The sequence below is a fragment of the Cavia porcellus genome, unplaced genomic scaffold (genome assembly GCF_034190915.1).
Source record: "Cavia porcellus strain 051 isolate PalLab524CR breed Dunkin Hartley unplaced genomic scaffold, mCavPor4.1 scaffold_5, whole genome shotgun sequence".
NCBI lineage: Eukaryota > Metazoa > Chordata > Mammalia > Rodentia > Caviidae > Cavia > Cavia porcellus.
The window spans coordinates 6,070,028-6,081,911 of record NW_026947488.1 but is presented as its reverse complement, the minus strand read 5'-3'; the positions used below and the strand labels follow the sequence as shown (position 1 = coordinate 6,081,911).

At 47.9% G+C, this 11,884-nt stretch overlaps 1 pseudogene; it reads right to left on the bottom strand.

Moving 5' to 3' along the window:
• Positions 1-3,184: 3,184 nt before the first annotated feature.
• Positions 3,185-11,644, bottom strand: LOC100735233 (ras GTPase-activating protein-binding protein 1-like; annotated as a pseudogene).
• Between the last annotated feature and the right edge of the window lie 240 nt (positions 11,645-11,884).

Below are 11,884 nucleotides of genomic sequence, written 5' to 3'. Positions count from 1 at the left end.
TCCAGCCCCGGCCCTGTCCTCCCTGGCCCCTCATCACCATCACTGGCACCAGCTGCTGCCACCCGGGGACCCTCCTCCTGCATCAATTCTGATGTCAGTCTTTCCCACCGTACCCCAAAAACACCCACAGAAGCCCCCCTGCTCTGCAGCAGCACAGCTCCCACTGCAGCCCAATTCCTCAGCCTCAGCCTCCTGGGAGAGGAGAGCGCTCTTTCCTGGTCCTTTCCCCTCAGCCACCCGACATCAGTCTCAGTGGCTTGGTGTAAACCACATTCTATTCTATCACCTCCATGCTGAGCCCCCCAGTGGCTTCCAGTTCACACAAGAAAATGCAGGTGCTTGCTTGAGTTCACACTTCTGGGGAGAGGAGCCCAGGCAATCTGGCTCCCCCTACCCTCACCCCCCACGTCCTGTCCTGCCTTAATCTAGTCAAGCTGTGATAGCAAACTTCCATTAGCTGAGCTTGCAAGCAGCAGGCTCCCACTGCATGTGGTTCTGGAGGCTGGAGGTCCAAGAACAAGGTGCCTGCAAAGGCCGCCTTCCCGCTGCACCTCCGAATGGAGGAAGGAGGAGGTGACTCTCTGGGGTTTCACCCTGGTGGCACCCCTGCCTCCAAGTGCCATAGCCATGGGGTCAGGTTTTAACCTGGAATTTGGAGGGGCCACATGACCCACGCTTTCCTGCTGCGGCCTCACTGCCCTGATGGGACACACCAGGCTCCCTCCAGCTTCCCCCAGGATTTCAGATCTGCTGCCCCCAGCACCCCCCCCCCCCAGCAGAGCACTCTGGGACCCGCTGCTCCACCTCCTCCAACTTCCTGACAACTTGCTGGCTGCAGAATTCCCTACCCAACCAGGATGTAAGCTCCCTGAGGGCAGGGGCTCCGTCAAGCTCCTTTCCTGCCTTCCCCTGCTTTCCCGCAGTGCTGCTGGAAACAGAAAATCCTCAATAAATGCTTGAAATCAGTGACTCTTCAACTTGGAAATGATATAGAATATCATCTCTCCACTGCTTGGATCAGAATATATCATCTGCTTACCAGATTTAGGGGGAAAATAAGGACAAGATAAAAACATACACTATGCCAGCTAAATCTGATTTTTAAAGTAATCAATACATGTTTTTAGTATCAGTGTGTATGCAAATATTTGAGCCAGGCCTATACTAAAACTACCGTTGGTTGCTGCTGAGCAGAAATTCAAGTGAATGTGGCACCTGTGTATTATCTGACAGCCCTGCTCTAACGGGATCACCCACTGCAGGCCAAAGAGGAAGCATCCGGCTGGGAGCTCAGCAGTGTCCACCACTGGCCTACACTCTGACACACTGATTCAGTCTCTGGGTTGGGGCCCATTGGTTCCTCGGTTCTGCCCATTATCCAGCTTTCAGGAGTGGAGGTCTCACCCCAGAGAGCTGAGCTGCTCTAACACTGGGGAGCTCTGGCTACTGGGAAGAAGGAACCTAGTATTCTCTCCTCTGGCCTCAATTCCCTCACCTATTCCAATGCTGGCCTGCATGTTTACTCCTGAGTCCCAAGAGTGTGTGAAATGGTAGCCCCCCAAGAAGGATATATGCGGGTCCCAACCCTTGGGATTGTGGGTGTGACCTGGTTTGGAAATAAGATCCTTAGACCACATGAAGGACCTTGAGATGAGGTCTTCCTGGATTAGGCTGGGCTCCAGTGGCAAGTGTTTTTATTAGAAAAGGGGGATCTGAGGCACACAGAGAGGATGGACTTGGGCCATCAGCCACCGTCCCCAGGGACAGAGCTCTGGAGCAGGCTGTCCCTCGAGCCTGCAGGAACAAGCCCTGCCCACACCTGCACTTGTGACATGCCACCTCCAGGACAGGAGAGCTGGAACAGCCAGCATGGAAGTCAAGTGGCCTGTGGAGCTTGGCTGCCAGGCCTGGGAAGCTCACGCTCTTTGGGTGGGTTTGAAGCCTGTAGGTACCTCCTTTCTTTCAGTAAACAGCTCCCCCAGTGCCACCTGTCTCCCAGAGGATGCGCTGAGAATGGAATAAAGATCTTCAGGTAAACTGAGCCAAGTTAGGAGTCATCACCCCCAACTCTCCACAGTTCAGGACTAGATTAAAAAGAGCAGCAAAGCGGACCTGCTGGGCACTGACCCTCCGCCGGCTTTGCTGGAAATGAACCACACAGGCTGGAGAGTGTAATTTGGTGAGGCCCAGAACAGCAGTGCAAACACAACAGAAGAACCAGGAGCTCACTCTGGGAAGCTGAGGCAAGAAGATTCCAAGTTCAAGCCTAGCCAGGGGAACTTAGAAACCTAGTGAGACCCTGCGTCGAAAATTAAAACAAAACAAAACAATGTCCAGGAGCTCAGCGAGGTAGTGCATGCTGTAACCCCAGCACCCCAGAAGGTCAAGAAAGGAGAACTGAAAATCTCAGTCTAGCTAAGTGGCTTAGCAGGACTCTGCCTCAAAATAAAAAATAAAAAAGGGGCTCAGGGGCTGGAGATGTACTTCAGATCAAAAGCCCAGTTTCAGTCCCCAGCACCACAAAGCATAAGAAGTGGAGAGGGAAAGGAAGGGAAAGGAAAAGAGGAAAAAGAAGGAGGAGGAGCAGGAATAGGAGGCCAGGGAGGAACAGGGGGATGGAGATAGAGGCGAAGGAGGAAGCGTAGAAAAGAGGTGAATTGTAGTTCGTGCAGAGCCAGCTCCTCCACCAGGTCAAGGTGGAAGCCAGGGCACGTGCTCAGGTGTACAGCCTGGGGGAGGGAGGCACAAAGTCCTGCAATTCTGTCCCCAGGCAGGCGGGGCAGGTAAGCAAGCGAGCAGTGGCTCTCTCACCATAGGGCTTCTCCTTCTTTAGAACTGAGCCTGGGGAGAGGAGCAGGGTTTGTGGGTCCGCTCACGGGAAGCAAAGCAGGCAGGAAGTGCAGTCAATGCACTACCCCCTAGCAGGAAGAGACTACGGCTGAGCACATTTGCTGGACAGCTCAGAAGCTGGGTATTTGTGTAAGGCTTTAAAATGTGTGCTCCAGTGCATGTCACACCCAGATGATCCTGCTTCACAGAGGGCCTCTCCAGTGGATCCCTGGGTCTAATTCACAGTCCTGGAGAGGCTCGATTACCAGGTCGCCTCCAGGACTTTCGAAGCAGGAGGAGGATGAAGAGAATCTGCGTTCTTAACAAGCTTTCTGATGAGGCTCAGGCTGCTGCTCTAGGACCACGCTCCGAGCAGCGGGGCACTGTGTCCTCCACCAGAGCTGACGGGTGAGAAGAGCATCCCTTCTCTCACGATGCCAACTTCTCGCAATCCTTTGTTGGTTTTTTGCTGTGCCTCAGAAGCTGTGCTCAGCTTTGGGAACAAGCAGTGTGGGATGCGGTCATCTGGGGGCAGAGTGCTCTCCACCACAACCTGGCATGAAGAGGGCACTGCCCAGCTGACCCACACAGAGCCCTCAGCCTCCCCCGGCAGCTTCCAAGCAGCCTCAGGGCCTGTGTCACAGCTCTGATCCTCCCACGATCTCCAACCCAGGGCCAAGGAGGGTTCCTCAAATGACAGTGGCTCCAGAAGGCATGAAAGGATCCTTTCTTCCCGTCCTGAAAGCCCTGTTGTCCTCCCAGGCCACCCACAGGACTTGGATGTGGGTGTCAGATGGAGGGGAGCAGTAGCTATGAACTGAGCCTGCCCCAGTGTGCCATGGAGTAGAGAGATCCAAATTTCAAGTTGTTTCTCCAGATATGTCTTCTCCCACCCTCCCTGTGTGTATGCAAATCTCCAGGATCCACAGACAAGAGGGAGAGACAGGAGGCCAAGGGCAGTGGTACCACTGGGGAACAGAAGTCCAGCTCACACTGAGGATGCCCTCTTCCCTGGAGAGGACGGAGACTGTTGTCTGCTTCCATGTCCTGAGAGATCCAGTTTGTTTCCTGACCACCAAGCACCAACAGAGGATTGTGTTGTGGAGTTTGCATACACATGCTCTGAAATAGTCCAAGCTGTGGACCAAAGATGAGCTACCCAGCTTCCCTGTGCCTAGGTTTCTTTAGCTGTAAAATGGGTATGATAATAGTCACTACCTTAGGGAAATCTTTTGACAATCAAATAATTTAACTTACATAAAATGCTTAACATAGTAACAAGCACTCAGCACTCACTGCCAAAATCATTTCTTTAAATATTCACTCAAATACCTCAAGCCTTTATCTTTTCTGTACAGAGAAGAAAGGGCATTGCAAACCATTTTGGTTGGGCTCATAAAGAACGCCCGCTAACTGACTGCTTACAAGAGACATTATTTTTTTATTTTTATTTTTATTTATTTATTTATTTTTTTTTTTTGAGACTTACAGAGCCCAGGCTGGCAATCCTCCTCCCCTGTGCTCCTAAGTGCTAGGATTACAGGTGTGCACCACCATGCCCAGCTACAAACAGATATTCTTAAAATAAAATAACCTCCCAAAGACTAAATGTATTGATATGAAAAGTGATATGTAAAGATACACAAACATATGTTGTGTGTTTGTGTGTGCATGTGTGATGGCAAACTCAAAGAAACAACTATGACAAGAATGATTAGAAATATTAAGCAACAGAATTCCAGGTGTAAACATTACAGGAATTTTATTTTATATTTATATAGAGAGAGCTAGCTTGCATCCATAATGATGACATAATACTTGTGAACCTACATGCACTGAGTTATACAGTATTAAAATACAGAAAGCAAATGGATTTGAAATGTGATCAGGCTTAGTTATTTCTCATGCAGAGAACTTTTCAGGGACATCACATGCTCTGTAGGAGACCTGTCTTGTTACAGCACTTAGGTCAGTGTTTGTAATTATCCACTTAATCACCCCTCTTTACCTCCCCTGGAATTTGAGCCCTGAGGGCCTCCAACTATCCTGTCTAGCTCATTAGCCTAATGCTTAGTATCTGTCAAGCATTCAATAAATATGTGTCAGGTCCTTGAAAGTAGATACATATTCAGGGTTGTATCCTTGAAGCAGAGAACATATATTTTTAAAATAAACACTCATGAGTATGTACAAAAACTTGTTATATACATTTGGTCAAAAGAAAACTAATAAATTTCTTAATGTAGAAAAATGTACAAAAAATATAATATGCTCTGACCTTAGAGCAAAAGAATAAACAAAATCTCTGGAGTCAAAAAGACCCTGACCTTCAAGAAGCAAAAATCACTTTATGAAATGGCTTCAGTCAAGTAAGAAATCAAAACTGAATGTAGAGCTTATATAAAGTAAGATACAAATAACAATAACCAACACAAAAAGGTAGGGGATATGGCCATGTGTATATTTTAGGAAAAAAGAGAATGAAATGTTTTTGTATTTGAACAACCAATAACTAAGTGAAGAAATTGGTCAAAGCAAGAACAATAAATAAATAAATAATACAAAAAAACACAATGAGGGAAGGAACAAAGATTTAAAATTAGGAGATTAGAAAATAGAACAGAACATAAAACTTATAAATATGCCCATGAATTTGTCATTGAAAGGCAATACAGTTGATATGCAAATGGAGAGTTTATTTAAATATCCAGATAGCCCATCACAACTGTTTTTTTAACTACAAAATGCCAGAGAAGTAATGGAATCGCTCTCAAAATATATAGGAAAGAATATTATAAGGTTTTGTCTTAGTTACTTTTTACTCATCGCTGAGACAAAATACCTGATGCCCAAATTTAGGGAAGGAAAGGTTTATTTCTTACAGTTCTTGGAGGTTTCAGTCCATACTCAGCTGGCTTCAAGGCAGGGTGGCATGGTGGGGCTGCCACTCGTGGCCACCACAAACAGCAAGGCAGAACCGGCAAGATAGAGAGACACCCTCCCGCCTTTACATCCCACGCTGGCTCCTCCCCTGGGCGGGTGTAGCACTCACACCACCAATCCGAGCACTGGACAACGAACCAATTACAAGTGCTAGATTTGGTCGAGTCCATAATTCATGAGGCTTGGGGGCCACTAACATAAATCATGACAGTTTTACTTAAAAATAACATTCTAGAAAACCTAAATAAGTGAGAGACGTCTCAGTATTTCTAAATGTATCAATTCTTTTCAGATCAATAAGTGAATTTAATATACAGATGCCCTTGGCTCATGATAGGGATATGTGCCAATAATCCCTAGCAAGACAAAAATGCTGTTAGGTTGAAAGTGCACTATCTTAATTTACTGAACACACGATCACGGCCTAACCTACCTTAAATGTGCTCAAAACACTCGTATTAGCCAACAGTTGTGCAAAGTCATCAAATGTAAAGCCTGTGTTATAATAAAGTGTTGGATATCTTGTTTCAATTACTCAATCCGATTCTGTAGAGAGTACAAAGTTGTGTCTCCTTGGCATTGACAGCTGGGAGCTGGGGCTGGCTTCTGTGGCCTGGTGTTTCTAGAGAACATCATCAAAATTCAAACTCTGGCTCTAGCACTTCTGTACCATCACGAAGGGATGAAATAGTAAGTACTCCATTTTAAGTCAGGGACCATCTGTAACTTTATTCACCAGATTGACAGACTTTGGGAACCAGAGAGAGGTAGGTTTTAACAGGTGGGCATAAAACTCTTCTGAGAAAACAAACACGCAAGAATTACCAGGCAGTTCTGGAAAACAGAATAAAGAGGGAAGGTGGGTAAAATGTGAGAATTCTCCACAGAGGGGCACAGAGGTAAAATAGCAAAGGGGCAGAGACTCACTGGCCTGGCCACCCTGCCCTGTGTCCCACATTCATCCTGACAGCAGGCCTGGCCAGACCAGTGCCCAGCCCATCACCGCATGACAGCACTTTGACCACACAGGGTCCTAAGCCAGAGGAGGTGACCTCCACTCCCTGGACCCAATTCCCCTCATCTTTTACACCAAGAACCTGCAACACAGTGCAGGCGTTGGAGCCCGAATGCTGTGTGGTGAGATGCTGCCACTCTTGCTGTGGGGCTGAAGGGAAGGAAGATAATTACAGATAATTCAGACCCAAAGCAATAAAAGGTGATGTGACCCTTGCCAAGCCAGCTGACTTAGATAAACATTGACACCAAACCTACACCGAGAGACTGGATCAGCATCAACACAGCGCCATGCTGGTGTGATCTTCAGCCAACAGAAGTTTGCAATGGTGAGTCCAGTGGGCATCAGTGGGATGGAGGTCATCAGGCCAAGATGGTGGAACTTGAGAAGCAACTCATGTCAATGGAAGAGGAGACGAGTTTGAAGAAGTTGCTTAGGTCACAGACAAAGACCGAAACTGTGGGGACCATTACTGGTGGTGCATTGGGAGGTTGGAGTGTCCTCACAGTCAGCATGGAAAACATCAGATAACGAATGAAAAGTTGAAACACAAGGGGTGTCTTTAATCCATATGTAACAGTCACAGTGAATGGCCTGTCCCTGTGCCAGTCAGGGTGGGTCAGGGAATGGAGCACATAGGCTTAGATAAGGGCCTCTTGCCACCCCAAAGGACCCCACCCAGACACATGAGCCCCAAGGAAATCCAGGGGGCTTTGGCTAGGCAGATGAGAGAGACATGAAGTCTAGGAGGGAATACCCATCAGGACTAGCTCTCTGCAGAAGAAAAATCCACAGCTGGGACCTGGAGCACTGGGACAAACTCTTTCACTGGAGTTCACGCACAAGCTAAGAGTGTCTGGACCGTGTCGCCCTGATGTCACCAGCACGCCAGCTCCCACCCCGCCCCTAGAGACAGCGCCTTGCTCCACAGCCCTCACCAATGGACGACCCATGTGGATGGTGACCAGGGCCCCCTTCTGCCTTCTACCTCTTGTTCTGGGACAACTGTGCTGAGGAAGCCCAAGGAAACACCAGCCCCCGCCACAGTGTACACAGAGGAGGTGCCATCCCAAGCCACATCCGGGACTGCTTCTGAGCATCTTGCTGAAGTGCATTCTTACACAGCCCCGTGCCCAGGCAGCGAGGGCTAAGGCTCATTTGGAAAGAGACAGAACACGTTCTCACCCCAGAAGGTAGAGAGGACGCCTCAACCTGCAGCCAAACGCTGGCTGGCGGGGAGGTGCTCCATCTGAATAGCTTAATTGATGAGTTCTCGTCAACCGGCATTCAGATGAATAGGATTTTATTGGAACGGATCAAATGTTCAAGGGAGCTGGGTACATACACAGTGTCACTTGGAACGGAACCTGCCAGCCAGTCAGTAAATAACAGGAGGCAGGTGTTCCTATGCAACCTCACACATAGCTCCTAAAGCAGCTGTCACCCTGCAGGGCTTTACAGGGTAACAAGTCTGTCTCCCCCCAGCCTGTGACTTCCCATGAGACAAAGGGCTGTGTCTTTCTCCATGTCCTGGAGTTCACTGGTACCTGGGGAAGAGCACCTGGGCCAGAAAGTGCTTGGTAAATATTTGTGGAAGGGAAGGGTGAAGGGAGAGGGGTTGGAAGGAGGGCAGGCGGGGAGGAGAAGAGAGAGGACAAGAGCCAGGTGGTCTCGAGCAGTGGCCACGCTTCCTGGAGCCTCATCTCCTGGAAGCAGAATGATCCTGTGGCTTTCCCTATGCGTTGCTATGGGAATGAACCGGGGAAAGATTTGATACCAGGCTCCAGGTGGAGACACGGAGGCTCTGTCGGAAGGGAAGAAATGATGCTCTCACCATGTGGAAAGTTACCCCGTTCCTTCCCCAGGAAGTGTCCCGGGTGGCTACTTCTGGAACAACGTGGACAGAACAGACCTTGGGGTGGACACTGGGATGGGCCTGGTGTGGCTGTGGCTGGGATCCTCGTGGCCTGTTCCGTGAGTTTTTCACTCGGGGCCCCGTCATGTTCCTTGTCCCCACAGACAGATTATTCTCCCTAGGACGAAATAGTAATAATGTGGAATGCTCCTGTTACATGTTATTTTTTAAAAAACTTTTATTCATCTCATTTTCTTTAATTAAGCCTGATAATTACAAGTAAAATATAATACTTTATTAAATACATTTAACTGATACATAAAAACTGGCACATATATTCATGGGGTATAATACATTACTCAGATCCCTATTTTAGAGATGAGTAAACCAAATTCAAGAGTTGCTTTATCTGAAGTCAGCACATGGGGAGTTTGTTTTTTGTCTTTTTGTTTTTGTTTTTCTGAGCCGATTAAAATAAATCTAGATTAGGGGCTAGGGATTTAGCTCAGTGGCATGAGCGCCTGCCTTGTAAGCAGGCAGTCGTGAGTTCGATCCCCGGTACCGATGAAAAGGAAAAAGACAAAAAAAAAAATCTAGATTTATTTTTCTTTAAGCAATTTCCAAGAGTGGAATCAAAGATAAATAAAAGGAGCAACAATTTGCTCTGGTTGTTAGTTGGATTTGGGGGATTCGTTTTGTTTGTTTGTTTGTTTGTTTTTAACAGATACAAATGAAAAACTATTTCAAAAAAACTTAAAGTTCAAGAAAGGCCTAGAAATTGCATTCTGGACATTCAAAACCTATGTTACAATTTAAATTTCAATGGTAAAAAAGTAGGTTTTAGAACTGTTTTGTGATCAATATCAAAAGGAAAGTTCTGCTAACACCTTGTATTCAGTTTTTAACCATCAATGACAACCAAGTTTTTCACATTTCTCATATGACCATTTTTCTATTTCTCTTCTGTCATTGTGAGACAAGGTGTCACGATGCAGTTCAGGTTGGCCCGGAGCTCACTGTGTAGCCCAGGCTGGCCCTGAATTCACAGCAATCCTCCTACCTCAGCCTCCCGAGTGCTGGGATTACAGGTACAGGCCACCATACCTGGCATATGGCCACTTTTCAATGTCAGAAGGTAGTCAGGACTCTCGAGAAATGATGTGAATTTTTCCTGCCTCCAAACTGTTTATCAAACCTGTACTTTTCACAGGATTTTGAAACACGTAAAAAATAAGTAAGAAATATACCAATGGATGAAATATGCCAAGTCAGTAATAAGGGACACGTTCCTTTGGGGAAATGGCTGTTTAAAAAAAAAACAAAAACAGTCTGTATGTGCAAAAGTAAGCAGGGAATTCAGTCCTCCTCCTCCACCTCTTCCTCCTCCTCCTCTCTTCTTCTCTAAAAATCTGTTACTCCTAAAATATCATTCCACAGCATTGGAAGAAAGGACCAAAAGGCCAAGAAAAAGAGGCGATAGGGAAGGAGCACGCGCCATTAACACAAAAGCAGAGAAGCTGTTTCACTGAAGCAGACTCTAAGAGTCTGGGCCGCACCCCGGACCCCCGAGGATGCTGAGGGGATTCCCGGTTCTGCAGGGGCTGGGCTTCTGGCCGGACGGAGACCCGGGAGGGGGCTCACTGCCTGAAGCAGGGCCCCTTCCTGCTGCCCCGTTCCCCTGCCCGGCCCACCCCAGGGCCTCTGGGCTCCCTCCTCTTCCACATTCAGGCGGACTGCACCTGTGAACAGCAGGGTTGCTGTGGCTGAGGACTCTGTGCACAGGCTCCCAATCACCAAACAGGAAACCAAAACTGAGTAGCTGTGTGCAGCTCCACCACCTTCTCATAATTTTGAAAGAAATCGTAAAGTTCTGATGTGTGCACCTCGTGAGGCAGGTGCCACGAGGAGCTGGCGGCTGGCGGGATGTCTCACAGTTCTCCGGGTTCAGCACCACCTCGCTCCCCAGCCTCACGGATCGGTCTCCCCACTGGGGAGGACTATTTATTCACTGTTCTCAGACCGTTTGATCCCTCTGAGGCCTCTGCGGTGGAATCTGAATCAGGTTTAGACTCTGGACAGGGCAGTGGCCCTGGTGCTTTTACAGTGTGAGGCAATGCCCCAGCACGGGAACAGCTCTTCTGGCAGTGGGGTTCTTTCTCCCTGGTCACAGAAGCTCAAGGAACCGTCGTCCTCCAGTCTGCGTGCACCATCTGAGCTGGGTCTGCAGGCCCTGAACTCTTCTGAGCGTCCTCGGGAGCAGCTTCTTCTAGAATAGGCTCAGACTTCTCTCAGGTTTCAGACACAAGTTCTTGCTCTGGTTCTGGTTCAGGCTCAGGTTCTTCTAAACGTTCTACCATTGCTATGATGGTTTGATCATAGAAAGTTCCAGAACCATCAGGTACAACCTCAGGCATCTGCTCTCTTTCTTCAGGCTCCTCTACTTCTTCCTCAGATTTCTCCTGAGGCTCAGTGACAAAGCTGCCAAAGACCTCCTCTTGGTGTCTGAAGACATTGTCACCAACATAGAATTTATCTGCAACAGAACCCTCAGGAACAAGGACATACATCTGTAAGAACCTCCACAAAGCCTGGCTGTTGGAGAGCAGCCCATGCCCAGACCACCACACCGACTCCCAGGTGGCAGCTACATCCATGGATGGATCCCGGTGTGGCTGTCAGTGAAGTTCTGTGACATCACTTTCCTGTAAATTTCTTTCTCTCCATAGACTGCATCCACAGGTTTTCCATTGGAATCCAATCCTGCATGGAGTAGGAAGAGCTCTTTCCATAAAATCCATGCAGCATGTCTGGTTTTGGTCCAGCAGCATGTAATACTGTCCCGCAGATTTTCGCCCAACCAGCAGCTGATGAGACCTGTCCATCACCACTGCTTTAGTCGATTCCATGTGGCTGAGCTTTGCTGCATGGCACAGAAGGTGGCAGAAACTGCTCAGGCAGGTGGGCTGGACCATCCAGGAAGCTTTGCCGCTGTCTGATACTCAGTCCTGGAAGAAGATGTATGAAATTTAGTTCCACAAATTCACTCTAAAGCAATAATAACAATAGTGACAACAACAACAAAGCTAAAATTAATCCCTCTAACAAAGGTTGTGTTTTAGTTTAACGCCCATTATCCACCCAGGCTATCTCCTGACCAAACTGGACTCTCTTACAAATAACTTGAGAATAACGTATTCTCAGAGCAACAGTCATTTCTTTAAGGGGCCATTTTTAGTCTTTAA